Here is a 16,730-nt window from a genome sequence, read left to right on the forward strand (position 1 = left end):
ACTCGTAGAGGCTTTATAGTTTATGTGATCGATCATGCTCTCCCAAAGAGGACGGTTACAAAGTGAATAGCAACTTTCCAACGTAGAAGAGTAGCAAGTTTATTCTACCAAGGAAAAACAATTGCTTTTTCACTCTATGAACTTTCTACATTTGAAATAAAGAATGCTTTTAGAAAGTGAAAATGTTTTTTCAACAACACTTTACGTCAAAGGCTCATGATATTTACAAAATTTCTATTCGAAAATTTCATCTACTAACTCGTAGAGGCTTTATAGTTTATGTGATCGATCATGCTCTCCCAAAGAGGACGGTTACAAAGTGAATAGCAACTTTCCAACGTAGAAGAGTAGCAACTGCCGGTATGCCTCGTTCAGGACGCTCTATGATGTTCGTACCGATGTTAACTCCTCGTGCCGTGATAGTCCCATGCTTAGAAGACGACAGACGATGGTCTCTGCAGGACAAAATTGAAAGCTCTATTGCATGGAAAATGCTTCCGTACAAGAGAAGACGTCGTCAACATAGTGAGACGCGAGATGCCAACATTGGACAATGGTAAAGCGCCTTCTTCATCGTTGGCAGCGAACGATTGCCTCGAAGATTACTTCGAAGGTTATTAATATGGTAATGTGTGTGCAGAATAAAGTTTTTAACATTATAAGGTATAGAAATAAATGAAACGATTAGTTCAAGTTCTGTGTTTTTACTAGTTCTTCCGTTCTAAATTCGAGGTCCCAAAGTCTTCAGAAATGCGTTACTGGTAGAGTAGGCCTACATTGGACTTTTAATATGTATATTTTTTAATTTCTATACAAACATACTTTTTCCTGAAAAAATTGCTTGAAATGACTCAAAAAGCGACCCACGTACATTATACAGAAGATTCTTTAATAACTTGTCGTCTATAGGCCTATATAGTAGTCACATAGTACTTCAATAAAAAGACGTTAATATGATTGGTTAGTAATTTAGTCTTATTTTATTTTTGTAAAAATATGCATATTTAATAATTTTACATATTTAAATAGTAGTCGATAACCACTTTTTCATGCACGCAACACATTCAAACAGAGTTTTTGTATTCATTCTAAACGATTCTTAATATAGCAATGCAAGTGATATGCATTTGATTAACAGCATCCATGCACATTTATTTTAGCGTAATATGATATAGTCACTTAATTTAATTATGATTAAATATGCATATTTGAAATTTTATTTTAATTGGTACAATTAAGTGTTTTACCGTTTTTTAAGGTTTTTTAATATTGACGTCAACAATCTATACTTTGATATTACGTAAAAATCTTCACTACAATTTTAATGCAATGTTTGTTTCACAAGATACCTCTAATTTTATTATCAATGCCTGAAGATGCCATACTGCATCGCGAAAACGTTAACAATTTTAAAATACAATGTAAATTTATAATTGCCAAATTTACATTGAAGTTAAGTCAGATGATTGAATATCATTCTTTTTAAATTTATTACTTGACTTATTGGAATTTTCAAAAATGAACTCAAAAGAAACTGAGTAGTTTTTTCCAGTATCCCAGACTGACTGTATATGGAGGTCAACATAACTCCCAGATTTTCCACATTAACCGGACATGGGAAAACCAGAGCTTGACTTTACTTTCAGAGTTTCAAAGTCATGGACAATAAAATTCATATTGCCCTGTGATACTGATGACGAGACACTGAACCACTCGTTATTTCAGTGCCCAATAAAAATGTTTAAATGAAAATAGAAACTTTCATAAACAACTTTTCACGTCCACAGCAGTGGAGCCTGACCGTGAAACGAGCAGATCCGGGTTCAAATCCTGGTTGGAACAAGTTACCTGGTTGAGATTTTTCTGAGTTTCTTCCTCAACCAATTAAGAGAAAATGCTAGATAACTTTGGGCGCTGGACCCTGACATTTCGCCAACATTATTACCTTCATCTCACTCAGACGCTAGATAACCATACCAGCTGATAAAGTGTGGTAAAATAACCAATTCAAAAAAGTACTTGACCAATAAAGTGAAGTAATGATAAAACATTGTAAACAATTCCTACGTTCCACAAATTGAATACACTAGAAAAACTGTAAATAATAATCACAATAACACAAATCGTTAAATAAATAGCGATCTCATACGTAGGCCTATTATAGTCATTATGTGCTGACATAATATTCAGTTATGTAGGTTGTACTGAATTGAGGGTTTGTGAGAATAAGGTTCTTAGGAAAATATTTGGGGCTAAAAGGGATGAAGTTTTATTTTATTTTATTTATTTATTTTATTTTAAATCCACCACCAACAGAAGCAGGCTTCCAATTACAGGTGGCTTACACACACACACACACACACACACACATATATATAGATATATATATATATATATATATATATATATATATATATATATACATAATAAGAGAGAGAAAAATAACAAAACAAACAACACAAACAAACGAAAGAAAATACATAATGGTAATAGATGCTAGAATATAATATTACAGTTAATATAGTGCCAAATGTCAATATAATGATGCAAAATTATTTAAAAACTTGAGTAAAAACATTATAATACACTTCTTCATAATTTAAATATCTAAGGAAATACAATGCTTTTTAATATTGTATGAAAATTTTCAATTGTTAAACTGAAATCCAATTGAGAATCACAGTTTAAAGACAGAGAATTGTAAGTATTACACATAACAAACAATGGAGAGTTCTTGAAGAAAACAGTTCTAGGAATAGGAATAATAAAACGTTGCCTATGACGTAATTCTGTTCTTTTTACAGGAGAATGGAGAAAGTTACACAACACAGAACTGCACGCATTGTATTCTTCACCTGACATAATTAGGAACATTAAATCCAGACGTTTGAGATGGGCAGGGCATGTAGCACGTATGGGGGAATCCAGAAATGCATATAGAGTGTTAGTTGGGAGGCCAGCGGGGAAAGGACCTTTGGGGAGGCCGAGACGTAGATGGGAGGATAATATTAAAATGGATTTGAGGGAGGTGGGATATGATGATAGAGACTGGATTAATCTTGCTCAGGATAGGGACCAATGGCGGGCTTATGTGAGGGCGGGAATGAACCTCCGGGTTCCTTAAAAGCCAGTAAGTAAGTAAGTAAGTAAGGTTATACTGAAGCGAATGAACAAAGTGTAAAAACAAAAGCTCAATTTTTAATACTACTCATTGTAATGGTAAATTCTGTTAAATACAACAATAAAAAACCATACACAACACACAACACACACACCCGTACATCATGGGTAGGGTTTGCTAACCCTTCCGTATTTCGCGGGATCTCCCGTATCCCGGCTCCAGTATTTTTCTTCTCTTTGAGCATTTCTCTCCCTTATTTTTGCATACTGTACAAATTTTTATTCTAAACATTTAATTTCAACGTAAATTATGATTTATATGATGAATTTTATTGTTCAAGAGATTCCTTAAAATGTCCAGTCCTTTTAGAAAGTAATGCTTGCCAGAAATGGATTTTTAGTGCTCACCTGTTTAAAATCAAACCATATTAATAGTATAAATTTTAAGAAAAAATAAAAACGGCGAGTTTTACTTTCAGAATACCAAATAGTAATGCTCATATAAAGAGGGTGTTCCAACCCATGAACAATAATTGGACAGATGTTCGCAACAGGAGCACGACACATCTAATCCAACCAGAGAGCAGTCGACTTCAGCTATTAAGCGAAACAAACTCTCTTTCAAAATACACTTAATTCAAGCCTAGCTGCCGCAGTGCAGAATTAAGATGTTTAGTAACCGAACTGAATAATTTGTCAATTTTCTATGTGAAATTTTGCCTATTCCTTAGCCTCCCGTATTTTCTTCGAAAATGTTGGCAACCCAAATCATGGGTAGGGATCCTAGATTCTGAAAACAAAAACCCGGACACTTTGAAATTATTATCGGAAAACCGACAGACCTGTTACCGTAATTTCCCATAACTATGGTCCAGGCACCCAACTATGGTCCAAAATGCTTCGTGTACTACTTAGTCCCCAAGAGTTTGGTGTTTGCCATTTAAGGCGCCACTGTGATAGAATTATGTTCCCCATAGATGCTTCTATCTACCATTACACGTGGCAATGATATGGATGCTTAACAAGGTCAGTGTGCATCGTTCTATTGAATGTGTGAAGACACGAAATCATTCAATTTGTGTTTGTCTGTTTTATTAAGCTCTCTCTGTAGAACTGGTAAATTATAGATATATGATTGTTTGTACAATTAAACCTGGCTATATAGTGTTTACTTTCACGTAATAATTAGACTGGCAGAGGTTAAGGACTCTGCGTGAAAAATGTTTAACCTCAAAGCTAGAAGTCAGTCCTTAACTATGTACTACAATTTTTCGTGGACCATAGTTGTATTTCATTTTGAAATATTTGTTTTAATGAAATGTGAACAATTTGATTATTTACTTCTGCAAATACGGTATCTCAGTATATTCTAAAACACCATTTAACATTATAGTCCAGTAAATAAAGAACCAGGCTGTTCCAGCATCAATGGTACTAGCACGAATAATGGTCCGGTAAAACGAAAACTTCAGGGTAGAAGGATCACAACCGTCCCTGTAAGTGACTATGAGAGCTATGAAATTGAATTGGATACAGATTATGATGTTTCCGGTGTACTCTCCATATTTACAGACAGTGAGTCAGATGTGGAAAAGAAGACGAAATCTGTTAAAATAATGCTAAAGGCACATAGTTATATGGTAGTTACTTATGAGAAGGAATTGTGGCCAGGGAAAGTTTTGGAAGTGAAGAACAATGGAGCTGTTGTTTAATGTATAGTAATAAGCGGCAATTACTGAGGGGAGGCAATATCCGCTATTAGTAACATCTGGGTGGCCACAAAATCAGTTGAACATTTGGAAGAAAATTGAAACAATTTGTAAGTTTTTGCACCTTTTAATTATATCCATTGTTTGGCGTTGAAAATAACAGCGCAAGTGATAATAAAAAAGAGTTTTTTTCTGGGAAGCAATGTTTTCTTCATTTCATAATGGGTTTTCTGATTCTCACCTCATAAAAAAAAATTGAGAAACTTTAGGTGGCCCGGTATTTTTGCCGGTAAGTGTAGTTGTTTATTATTGCAGGAAAATGACTTTCAGATTTTACTTGTTCATTGTGTGTTTATGCAATGTGTACTAATAAAAAGAATCCATGTACTTTTCATTTATTTTTAATATTTCTGTGCTAGATTATGTTTCTACCCTTAAATTAGAAACTCAATTTTTTGATTTAAGAATAATTACAGATCCAGCTATAGTCCATTCATGCTTTCAAGCATGAATATATGAGTGGACCATAGTTGGGCAACTCAGAATACAACTATGTACCAATGCTTATTATTTTTTCAACAGTTGTAATTAAATAATTTCAAACATATATATCAATATTTATTTAATATACACTTACAAGAGTCCGATGCCAAAATTTCACTTAATCTAAATGAATAGTATTGAATATACAAAGAAAAATGTGACAAATGTGGACCATAGTTAGGGGAAACTACGGTACGTACACAAAGAAATAATGAAGTCATTTGATACATTCATATAGCTATTAGCACACTAGCATTATTTAAACATTATAAATAAGGAGCGGATTCTTATGTAATTAAATATTCTTTTTGCGTGTGATAAAACACAATTAACAAAGTTAAAAATTCCGAACATGAAGTTTCAAATTTAAAACCTGAATTTTATTTCACATAAAAACACATATTTTCACAAAAAAAAAAAAAATATGTAAATAGGCCTACATATTTTCACGAAATCTATTATAAACACACAAAACTTGGAGTTTTTTTTACTTAAATAATTTTTTACAAGAAATTTTAAATATTTTAAAACTAAATCAATTATATCACTCAGAAGTACGTTATCTTTTTCAAGAATTCTTGGTTGCTTCGTGTTTCTAAGCGCTGTGTGGTGTATCCATGATCCATTTTCGTAATAATATCGCCACAAGTTCTGAGAACTGCTAGGCAGCATACCAATGTTATTATTAGAGAATAAATTAACATGGACACATAATTAGGAATGTTTATTGTTGCTGAAGATCAGTGGCGTATACTGGTTTAAGGGTCTGGGCTACCACTGACCCTATTATTGCGCAAAATATATTTTAAAATCCCTATAATAAAATTCCTTACCTATTTATATGTGAATTCCAGACGTCTTGATTGGGACGAAAATACTTTGATGACTTCGTCATTGAAATTACAGTTGGGCCGCTTGCGAAGTTTCTGTAGAAATGACTTTTCAATGGACATCAGTGCCAAGCAGGATAAACGTTCTTGTATATGAGTTGATCTACAGTAGGATTTTATTCTCTTCAACGCAGAAAATGTTCTTTCTACCGTTGCTGACGTAGCTGGTATTGTCACAATTAATGTTGCCAATTTAAGGACTTCAGGAATAACTTGGTTCAGCTGGTTTTCATATATGGCAGATAATATTTCATGGATAGGTTTGTTCGAAAAATCAAAGATTTCTGCTGAATATATTACACTTAATTCATTTTTCAAACGTACTTGATCAAAGTGACTGTTATAGGACTGAAATAATTTGTTTAGTGCCTCATTCGGGAAGTTTTCTCTATAAGCAGAAATTTTTTTAGAATTTAGAAGATGTGTGAACTGAAGCTTTCCATAATCAGAAAATCTGTCAGTAATTTCCATGTGCATACGATCTAGTATGCTGTAGTACAGCTGCCTGTATTTCAATTCATCATCTCCTTTTCTTCGCTTTAATGGTGGTTCCATTGTATTGGCTGAAGAATTTTCATTTTCCATATTACTCCATATGGACGGAAACCCACTACGTCTGAACTCGGATATAGTATTTTTTAACTTCGATACCTCTTGCAAGCAGTATGCTATGTCTAGACTTTTTGTCTGAAGAATATTGTAGAGCTTTTTACATCATGTGCTACACGTCGATCATCATCGAGGCTTGCAGCCCCGATACCCCGCTTTTTACATAATTTGCTACACGTCGGATCATCATCGGGGCTTGCAGCCCCGATACCCCGCTTTTTACATCATTTGCTACACGTGGGATCATCATCGGGGCTTGCAGCCCCGATACCCCGCTTTTTACATCATTTGCTACACGTTGGATCATCATCGGGGCTTAATTATATTATTACCCATTTCAGCGAGTACTAACGACCACTGCAAAATACGATAATTTGGTCCAGGGAGCATTCTCTTTTTGGCACAAGAATGATTTATGTAACATGTTTGTAAATGCTACGTACAACATAATTATATTATATTATTACCCATTTCAGCGAGTATTGACGACCACTGCAAAATACGACAATTTGGTCCAGGGAGCATTCTTTTTTGGCACAAGGATGATTTATGTAATATGTTTCTAAATTATTAGTCTTTTAAATACCGGTACATTCTTTAATAAATCACTGAAAAACAAATGTGAATATATAGGATGTGGAATGAGTACGAAATTATTATTATTATTTATTTTTTGGCGCATCATTTTTACGTAAATAACGACAAATAAAAACATAACATTATTTTAAGAAATACAGGAAACAAGCATGAATAATATTCACCATAGACAAAAAACGTATGGAATAGAAATTACATACAAATGTGCTTGTAATAAAACATATGGATGGAAAAAAAACAAAACGTATGAAATAGAAATTACATACAAATGTGCTTGTAATAAACAATAAGCAAACCATCTTCGATTAATCATTTCAAAACAACGTGAATATAGCGTGGATTGTGTAGGAAAATAATTTCTTATATGTTGCTCCCAATGTGCATGATTGTTAACTTATGAAAACAAATGAAAATTAACATGGCATATAAACACTATTTGAAGAAAGATAGGAGATATTAAGTAATATTCATCGTTCCTAACGATCTTTGGATGGGCAATAACAATTAAATATGTATAAAATAAAAATTACATAACAGGTGAGCGTATAAAAAACAGTAAGTAGAATCATATCTGATTAATAAGCTCAAATTACTCCAGTTTAGTGTAAGAGTGGTCTATATCTAACGATGTCTCCCAGCAAATTACTTAATTATTTAAAAACAAAAAAAATTGTGTTAGAAGATTGAATTTGTGAATTTTCTCTGAAACTTTCCAAATATCTGTAGGCAGTCTTTTACATTAGATTGCCGAAAATTGGTTTATAGCGCATTGGCAGTGATAAAAGTGTGAAATATTCGTTCAGTGGGCGTTGGATACTCTACATTGACCGAAACAATTAGCAAATCATGCATTAGTATTTATGCAAGATTGGATTCAACCAATTGCTATTTACGCTAGCAGAAACGCTACTCCAGGTGATATTCTCGCTAAAATTCTTATACAAGTTATACTGCAATTAGAAGCGGTTGGGACGAGAGTATTCGGCTTCACTTGTGATGGCAGTCAAACAAATAGAAAGGCCTGGAAGTCTTAGAAACCAATGGAAAAAATTTCCAGCATAATACTATATTCCTAATCCGTTCGACGACAAAAAGAAAGATACGGGCATTCTCAGATTTTGTGCACATACTGAATTGCATAAGAAATTATTTCCATGATAAAATCGAACTCTCTTGCAAGGAGAAAAATATCAATTTTAGTTTTTATAGGAGACTTTTTAAGGAAGACATATCTGGATGTGCGAATGTGTAGGGTTTGTCCCAAGTTTGACAACAGCTCATTTATATCTCTCGTCCTTTAAGAGAAAGGATGCCACCAGACTCGCGTTCCAACTCTATAGCAACAGGTCTCCAAAGGCCTCAAATTTTATCGAGAATTAGGGTCATCGGGTTCGAAGGCAGTGAGGGCACTGAAGAATTTACAAGGCATTTAAACTGTATTGCCGCCGCATTAAATTCACACATTTCTGCTAAGGCTCTTTATGAAGACTCTTCTGATCACTAATTCCTTACTGATTTTCTTCAGTGTCTCACAACTACAACCAACACATTTTCGTCTGCTACAACAATGTTTAGTAGTAACCTTGCAGAGTACCTTAGAAATGGGCGAATGGCTCCGGAGAAAAGGATACAAATACAGGGACATCATTTTATTTTTACTTCAATTTTTATTTTACCTGAGTTTTTGGATGTACTTCCCTCCCATCCCTTCTACTAATGAAGTTCCAACTGTCCTCCATACAGAACCAAGGCCACATGTATTGAACAGTACCGGTACTGAGTTAGTGAGTATAGTACGTTCCAGAAATATGTTCGCGTTTTCCATTGACGAAAGAGCTTTCAATATTGAATCATATTTTCGCACAGGTACTGTTGTCCGTTTGCCTACATCGCATCCCTATTTCCCCTGCCCGCTTCTGCTCGCGTCTCTGCAAAGACTAGCGGCTGGACTGTCAGCACTTTTCTGAAAACATTAATTTCTGTTAGGAATTGGACGTCTACGTAATATTATACAACTATTTAAAATAACTTAAATAAAAAGGCCTCGTTAAGTAATTAATTGTCACGTGATTTCCCCCTTTCTACGATCCTGCGACATAACCACTTGAACGGACAGTAGATAGCATGTCTGAGTAATTTTATCTTTTCAGATCGAGCAGAAGTGAAGATTGAATTTACAGTACGTAAGGTAGGCCTACTATTTTATAGAGTAGGTACAGAATTATTTCAAATTGAGTTACTAGTATGAAGGATGAAACTGGTAATTGGAATTAGATGCAATAGTCTATAGTGCGATAATATGCACAAAAGAACTGGAGTCTGTATCGAAATGAACGGCACCATTTTGAAAAATGTGTTTAAATATCCATATTATGAATATTTTTCAATTTAACTTCATTCTCTATATTGTAAGCTAATATGCTGTAGACGGTATAATATACACTGCATAATGAATACGTTCGCATGGATAACTCAGTTCGTGAGTAAAAACACTTATTGTTAACATTGTACTGTATTTTGATTAAACAAAAACCTAATGAAAATTATCAAAATCAAAATTGCGATATGTTCTAGTTTACGTAAATGGATGAAATATTTTATTCGCTCCTGTACCTAGTAAAGCGATTTGTTTGTATTTTACGCCAGTATAATCGAACTCCAATCATGGAAGGGGGTAGCAAACGGTGTTTCCGGTTCTCAATCGTTAATACAAAGGTATAGCCAGGTTAATATTAAAAATGTTAGTAAAAATAAAATGATGTCCCTGTATATCCTAACAAGGAAACTCGCCCAAGACCCCTTGGAACATCACTTCGTAATTTTGTCTTCACTCAGTTCAGATGACCATCATTCGACGACAGATTTCCTCCATATGCATTTACTACGAAGCAGATCCTTCTTAACATTGGTGGGAACTCTGAAACGAAAAGTGATGATGAACTACTCACATCGTTTGTGAACCAAATGCGAACATTAGCGCGAAATGTGGAATTACTCAACAAGATAGTTAGGAAGTCTGTAGAAACCTGTGTAAAAGAAAAACATGTTATTCATGAAAAAAATACATGGTCAATACTGGGAAAGTGCTGTGCCCGAGTTGGTGAATACCACTTCTGCTGCGTTGATTGACATGTTTAGTGTATTATGTGGACGATTATGTAGTAAATCATTCCTCTAAGTTTATTGCGTGTATCCTCCGTGCCCTTCGACAGGAATGTCACAGCTCTTACCCAAATCAAAGACTACCGATCAGGTAGGAACGTCAGTTTTTTAAACCATCCCTCCCAAGCTGTATATGACGTACTTATTCAAACAGAATTGAAAATTAAAGAAAAGATTAGCTCAGCAAGTGCAATGTGGGATGAGATCTATCTTGACGCTCTTTCGATCCAGTCTTCGGGAGCAGGTTGTTGCAGAGAACACATCATCGATATTATTCCGAAATTAGTCTACCACTATTTAAAGTGCCGATTCTTCTTCAGCACAAAGTAAATCCGAAGATTTTACAAGCTCGTAAATCCTTCAAGTCATCTCGCAAACTCTCAAAGGTAGCAAGCAACTAATCATGGCGAGTAATTTAATTCATTTATAGGCACGTAAAATATCATTCAACTCTTTATTTACTAGCATTTCGTAGGTTTTTCTGTCCCTGAATTCGTAACTTGTTACGAAAAGATTATTTAAATACTGAACGTATATTTTCTTTCACAACGTTTCAGATCCCATTGTATTTTCTGTTACGAACGTTCATAATAGTGCCTGATAGAATACTATTAATTATGAATAAGAGACTATAAAGGTATTTCTTAAGTTACGAATAGCAGGGTTAAATGAAACAAATTTGCTTTTAAAAAAGACTACATTCAGCGTAACAAGTACTGTGAATTCCTTCCGAGTCCGCGCTTAGCTTGCGCTTATAGAGCTCTATATAGAGTACCGCAAAGGTCGACGGTGGACCCAAACGCTCGCTCTGTTAACATTGCTGGAATAGGGAAATTGACACGCTCTCTCAGTTTCTATGCTGTAAATTCCATTCTAGGGCACCGATAATAATTGTAAATATACTGACATGTAGCTAAATGTCTTACGCATGACACTATGAACTTTTAAATGTAATATCTCAATTAGAAGCGTTGCAAATACATGTTATTCGTGTATCAGCTCTGGCAAGAAGGGAGAGCAAATATATAATGTAGGCGTACTGCAAATATTATTCCATGATATGTTTTGAACTAGGAAACTCAGACCATAACACTCTTGTTTTACAAGTAGAATTTTAATAAGGATATTATGTAGTTTGATGGCAGTTGCTTACATACAATATCGAACAGAATATATGAAATAAGGTGATTGGCCTATTCAGTTTCAGTGGAACTCTTTACTTTCATATTTGTTTGCAATATTCTCCAATAAAAGCTCAATATTTTAGTGATTTTAGTTCATTTGTTTTTAAAGCAAACACAAACTTATAGATAAATAAATTAGAACATTGAAATAAAATTATTTCAAGCAAATACTCGAATATAAAATTATTATAATCATGGCCATTTTCGGTCACTCTCAGTAAAATGCGTTGCCTGAAATATGTTTGTAAGGCTAGCATTAATTGTCGAGATTGATGGAAGAAGTGCGTAGCTAAAAATGCAGTTACGAGAAAATTAGTAAAAAAAAAATGCACCAATAAAAAATTTAGTTAAAATTCTCATACTTTCATAAATGAATCTTTACAATAGTTCGTAGATGAAATTACACTTTACTCAATTTTTTAATGGTTTAATAATAATAATAATAATAATAATAATAATAATAATAATAATGGCTTTATTTAACCTGGCAGAGTTAAGGCCGTAAGGCCTTCTCTTACACTCAAGTTGAACAACAACTGGATCGGAATTAAGTAATTACATACTGATACGATTTAGGTACACAATGAAATCAAAAGAGGTAGTTACATAAAAAAAATTACCTCATAAAATAAAAATAAGCATAGTGGAATACAATGTTGTTAGAAGCCGATAATCCAATAAAAAATATACACAGTAAAAATAAAAATAAACACATTGGAATACATATTAGTATTAGCTTACAAGTAAGTAAGATTCACATAATTAAAGCAGAAACCGACTATTGAATAAAATGTGCACAATAAAAAGTAGACTAATATTAATAAATAATATAAAACAACACATACATATTGGTGTTAAGTGATAAATAAACAGGATTTACATGATTACACAATAAAAATAAGAAACAAAAAATAAAAATAAATACAGTGGAATACATTGCATTAAATATTTGCAACGCGTTAGGTCTGGCAACTCATCATAAGATATTTTTCTAATTTACATTTAAAAGAACATGAAGTTCGGCAGCTCTTGGCTTCAGGTGGCAGAGAATTTCAATGACGAGAAGTAGCACTAGTGAAAGATGGTTTAGTGACCTAATTTTATTATTAGGCCTATGGTTTCTCATTTACTTGAGTTACATCCTTATTCCAGTTTCAGATGCTTGTTTTTAATAAAATAGTGTAATATCAAGGTTTATGACTTAGTTCGAACTATTGTTACATTCTACAGGCACCAGAGAATCATATTCTGCAGTAATTATCTGAAATAAGCACGTAACCTGACTTAGGGAGTTCTTCCATCCATATTGTCAATTTTAACATTGTAATCTTTGTAATGGGACCTAAATTACTTCAAAGTTCGAACTGCCTCTCTCATTCCAACACTTCTACTACCACACTTTGCACTACTTCTCGATTTATCATGCTCTTTTAATTAATAACAGAATAATATGTTGTTTCATTTCATTTAGGAATATCTGTAATATGTTCGGAGACTTATTTAGAGGATAGTTTTTAGTTATACTGGTCAATAATGTGTTGTAACTTTACATTGAAAATCTCCTCTTCGCTATGTAGCATACATGATCGTAAAAGGGGAAGAGTTTTGTTGAATACAGTATTCGGAAAGGCAGAGTCATAAAAGGGGAAGAAAAATATTGACCTTCTGTAAGCAGTAACTAAAGAGAGATGTTAAAAGGAAACTAATTTTTAGAGCTCAAGTAATGTTTTTTCCTTCTAGTGATCCTCAAACAGCCACGGTGGAAGAATGATGGACACCGAATTTTTAAAACGAAACATTGAAAGGGTCATCCAACCGACTTACTGTGTTACGAAAACAATAACTTTAAAAATGGGTAACTCCTTTTTTTATATATAGAATGAAAGTCTCTACTTTTCAGAAATGTTGAAGGGCAAGGTTTGTCCTTCATTCATTGAACTTGTGAGACCATCATGTCTCGTTTTTATGGTTTTATTTCTCTCCCAATTCTAAGTGCACGTGTAACAAAGATTTTAGGCCTATTTTAAAGGGTCTTACATGTGCCAATTTTCCTTTCAAAATAAAGATTTTTTTTGTCCTTCAGCTTTCTAAAATCCTTCTCCAGTACTACTTTGACTTTAAACGTCAGTTTTTTTGTCTGACAGCTTCAGTCTGATAGTCATTCTCGACTGTTCTACATTAGTTTGTGTTAAGTTAGTGCGAAGTGTTAAGTATACGTTTTTCGAACAGTGGAAGTGGATCCTTTTGTAGGGAAAAGCGCGTAGGGTTTAATGGCAAAAAAGGCATGATTAGTTATTAATATTCATCCATGTGTTTGTGTTAAAAATCTATGTAACGTGTGTATGAAAAACCGTGTGGCTACAGTTTCTAGCATAATAAACTTACGAAATATTAAGTTTATTAATTTTCGTACAGTGCCATTTCTATGGATCGGTGGCTAATAAAAACAATAAAGGTGACAAAGAAAAAAATTAGAATACCGTTATCGTCTGGATGTTGCACCAGACAGAGAATTCAACTTTGTTCAACTTTCCCCAACTTCAGAGAAATTTGTCAGACGAGGTGACAGCACCTTCCTCCATGATAGAAATTATAAAGTATTATTTTCATAGCTGTGCATGCAATTACTGAAATTATAGAAATATTAGTATACAGCAGTACAGAGCTCCAATGTAAGCTTGTCCATTTTATATTACCTTTTTCTTATATAATTCGTACTTAGAATGATAATTTATTTTCTAAATGGACACGCGGTTTATCCTTGCCACCCAAATTTTTCTTCTTTTCTTATCTCTTTGCTCTTGAGGTATCCGATAAAGATGTACACCTTTCTCTTGCCTTGTGTAACATCCATATGCACAACACTGTGGCATTTTACTGCCTTTAAACTAAAAAGAAAATTGGTATCTAACTGAATTCAATGGTTTTCTTATGCTACTATTAGCGGGCTTTGGGTCCAGAGAAGCGCGCGAGGTCACGTGAACCAATCAGAGCGCCGCATTGTCGGCAAGCGGTAGGGAAGACAGTTGCGGTACTCTGTCTATATAGAGCTCTAGGCGCTTAGCAGTAACAGCGCCGCGTTGCGGCGGATCCGTGTAAACTCACAGAGTGCGTACACTATTTCTTCTATTCGTCCTGCCCAAACTAACTGGTATTTCAGCCTAACAAACCCTTTCTCTGCTCAGCGCTTTTCTGAGATCTGTGAACAGTAATATACCCCGAGGCTTCAGAAGGCACTTTTGTCAAATGCTGCATACAGCGTAAATAATTGCATGCAGTCTAACCTGTTAGATGTTTTTAAAAATAACAGGACATGCAGTGCATGCTATCTGAATATTTGCCATTGATTGGATCCAGGAAATGTAAGACAAAAACAGACAATTTTCTCCATTTCATTGTCGGCTATGTTTTCTTTCTTAAAAATGTGAAAATATTTCTCTCATCTGTCCATAATTTTGCACTTTGTACTGTTCCATTCTGCAAGCTTCTGTTCTGTGGCATACATTTTAATATGAATATGTTCATCATACAATTCTTCTTCGTTGATAACGACGCTTCCCAATATCATTTTCACTTCTTTCACACATTCTGTTATTTTCCCCAACTGATAAGTGAACCCAGTGAAACCCACTACATTGTGGAAAAATAGTGTGAATGATTGATGGGTCCATTCCTTAATGTACTAATTTGCAGTGATATAGAATTCAGATACGCAGTTTCTGAATGTATCTTCTACAGTGACATCAAAAACTCTTTCCTTACATTTTTATTGTTGGCCTACCTTGTTTTTTTACTATATCATGCAGGCTGTCCTTAATAGTAAGTTTTAGTTGTCATGGTAATATTATAAGTACAATCAGGACATAGTTAAAAATGCAAGGAAAAGTTTTTGATGTCACTTTACTATCAAACCCTCACTACAAAGATGATAAAATTTCTATTTCACGTTACTGTTTCAGGAACATTTCACTCTGATGGGGCATATCAAGTTTTGTAAGTAGAAGGTAAATTTCTTTTTTTCACTTCAAAACCTGTTGCCTCTTCACACTCAATTCTTTGAATGCACTGAGAAAAGACTAGCATATGTGACTGCAAAAACAGGAAGAATAGAAAACATTCCTTATTACTGAAAAAGTCATGTAATATTTGTGGACACCTCTCTTGTGATAAAAAGTATGGCTTCAGTCCATCATAGATTTCAATAAAACGTTTCAGTGCAGGTTCAAGTTACAACCATCGTGTCCTGCTGTGTCCTAATATAGTTTTGTGATCAGTATCCACAAACTGACAAAAGGACTTGAGGCTTTCCACTCTCACAGTGGCTTTCCACTCTCACAGTAAACTGATGGAAATATTGATAAACCTTCCTCAGATTCATCTAAACATCCACTGGAAAGACATATACAGCTGTTTGAACAGCATAGCCAGTACCCACTATGCTTTTGTCTAGTTTTCTTGTAGTTCATTGGATGCATTGTTCTTCCCTTTTCTAGCTAACCCGCCGAAGTTTGTATTAGTATTGTCTGCTGAAAAACCTATTACCTTATCATCAACGTTATATTTCTCGATTGTCTCATAAATGTGACCAACAAGTTCAGAGGCTTCCCCAGGCAGACTAGCAAACTCCAGTATTTGAACATCAACATCATTTTCTGGAGAAAAGTATCGTACGAGAATCGACACAACTTTGACATCAATATGATTCGAAGACTCTACTGACAAACAGCAATACTTCGCACTTTTCAAACCATCAAGAACTTTGTCTGTTGCAAAAGGAGCCAAAACATTAACAATTATGGCCTTACATTTTGTTTGCGCACACGTGAATTTTTTATCCACATTTTTCATTATTGCCGATGTGCAGTCCATACACTGAAAGCTACAATTATGTTTCACAGTGTGAAATACCATTGTTG

Source organism: Periplaneta americana, chromosome 5 (genome assembly GCF_040183065.1).
Source record: "Periplaneta americana isolate PAMFEO1 chromosome 5, P.americana_PAMFEO1_priV1, whole genome shotgun sequence".
NCBI lineage: Eukaryota > Metazoa > Arthropoda > Insecta > Blattodea > Blattidae > Periplaneta > Periplaneta americana.